The sequence below is a fragment of the Gossypium arboreum genome, chromosome 7 (genome assembly GCF_025698485.1).
Source record: "Gossypium arboreum isolate Shixiya-1 chromosome 7, ASM2569848v2, whole genome shotgun sequence".
In the NCBI taxonomy this organism is placed as follows: Eukaryota; Viridiplantae; Streptophyta; class Magnoliopsida; order Malvales; family Malvaceae; genus Gossypium; species Gossypium arboreum.
In genome coordinates this window covers 73177024-73179317 of record NC_069076.1, presented here as the reverse complement: position 1 = coordinate 73179317, position 2294 = coordinate 73177024, and the positions used below count along the sequence as shown (strand labels likewise).

Here is a 2294-nt window from a genome sequence, read left to right as displayed (position 1 = left end):
TTGATGGTTTGCAGGATAGGGATCCAAACACTCATTTAGCAAATTTTCTGGAATTCTGCGACGCCTTTAAGATCAATGGCGTTTTTGACGATGTCATTCGCCTTCGGTTGTTTCCCTTCTCATTAAAGAATAAGGCTAAATAATGGTTGAAATCGTTACCACAAAGGTCAATCACTACTTGGGAACAAATGACCGAAAAATTTTTACTCAAATATTTTTCGCCGACTAAAACAGCTAAATTGAAGAATGATATCTCTTCTTTTGTGCAGATGGATTTAGAAACACTATATGATGCATGGGAGAGATACAAGGATTTATTGAGAAGGTGCCCTCACCATGAGTTACCTCTTTGGCTACAGGTTCAAACTTTCCACAACGGTTTGAATCCTTCAACTAGACAAATGGTCGATACAGCCGCCGGTGGTACTTTGAATAATAAAACACTTGAGGAGGCTTATGAATTTATTAAAAAGATGTCACTAAATAACTATCAGTGGCAAGTTATGAGGACAAAGCCTATTAAAGCAGCTGGTTTTTTTTAACCTTGACGCGGTCACCATGTTATCTAACCAGGTAGAGCTCCTAAATAAAAAGATTGATGGTTTATGTGTTTCTGCGTAGGTACATCTGGTGATGCGGTGTGATACAAATGGAGGAGGGATAAATAATCCAGAATGCCTAGCCTACGACGATAGTACTACGAACAAACAAGTCAACTATATGGGTAACATTTCTAGACCACAGAATAATCCATATAGTAATACTTACAATGCAGGTTGGAGGAACCATCCCAACTTCTCTTGGGGTGGTCAAGGCAATCAAAGACCACAACCCTCTCCAGGTTTTCAATCACCTTACCAGCAGGAAAAAAAGCTGAACCTCGAGGAGATGCTAACAAAATTCATCTCGGTGCTAGAAACACGTTTTCAAAACACCGAAACAGCACTTAAAAATCAAGAGGCATCGATTCAAGTTCTCGGGACTCAAATAAGTCAGCTTGCTAAGCTGATCTCAGAAAGACCACAAGGTAACTTGCCCAGCAACATTGAAACTAACCCAGAAGAGCAACTTCATGCGATTACAGTTTAATATAAAGAAGGTTAGTTGAGTCCACACCAGAACCAAGGTAAGAAACTATGAGAAGCCAAGATAAGGTGGATGAAAGCCAGAATAAACAAAAATCAGTAAGTAGATAATACACATCTTGTGTGCCATACCCTAAAGCGATAAAGAAAGACAGCACAGATGAACAATTCAGTAAATTTCTTAACATCTTAAAAAAGTTACATATTAACTTACCGTTTATTGAAGCTTTTTCGCAGATGCCCAATTCAATGAAATTTTTAAAGGAGCTTCTAGCAAACAAACAGAAGTTAGATGATTCGTCGCATGTGAAATTAAATGCAGATTGCTGGGCAATTATACAAAATAAACTACCCAACAAGTTAAAGGATTTAGGGAGTTTTACTATTCTTTGTTTAATCGATAGTTTAAATGTTGATAATACTTTAGCCGATTTAGGGGCAAGTATAAATGTCATGCCCTATAAAATGTTTAAACAACTAGGTATTGGGAAACCTAAACAAACTAGGATGAGTATACAACTGGCAGATAAAACTATTAGATTTTCTAAGGGTATTGTTGAGGACGTACGCATTAAGATTGATAAATTCATACTCCCAGTAAACTTTGTTGTTTTAGATATAGAAGAGGACGGTGACATTTCTTTAATCTTAGGACGACCCTTTTTAGCGACTGTTAATACTATTATTAATGTTGGTATAGGTGAACTGAAACTTCGTGCAGGTGATGAAATGGTTATTCTTCAGGCTCTTGATTCAATTGAGATATCAAGTAATGACGATAACCTTATAAATTCGGTGAATAAGACAAATCGTGTGATTCAACCCTCTTTGCAGGAAAAATTTTTGAGTAACATAAATGAGCCACAATTTAGTTTATTCACTAATAATGAAACCATCCACGAACGACGAATGCTATAGATAGATGAACTAGACGAAGGGCGGATTCATGGCAAGGAGGAGAAAAAGCAACACCATGACGAGTTCAATGAGAGAACCAATCAATTCAAAGTTGGGGACCAAGTCTGGCTAGACAAAAAGGACCCTCGAATTACCACTACAGAGCTCAACACAAATGAAACGACTCCTTTTACGGTACTCAAAGTCTTTCTACACGGTACAATTGAAGTAACCCATTCGCATTTTGGCACTTTTAAGGTAAGCAGTACTCGAATTAAACCTTATTTAAATAAAGGAATTGACAGCAAGAAA

At 37.2% G+C, this 2294-nt stretch overlaps 1 non-coding gene across 1 annotated transcript; it reads right to left on the bottom strand.

Annotated features, from left to right (window-relative positions):
• Nucleotides 1-236: 236 nt before the first annotated feature.
• On the bottom strand, nucleotides 237-343 carry LOC128296065 (small nucleolar RNA R71). Its single transcript, XR_008286613.1, has one exon. It is a non-coding gene; the product is annotated as a small nucleolar RNA R71 (small nucleolar RNA).
• Between the last annotated feature and the right edge of the window lie 1951 nt (nucleotides 344-2294).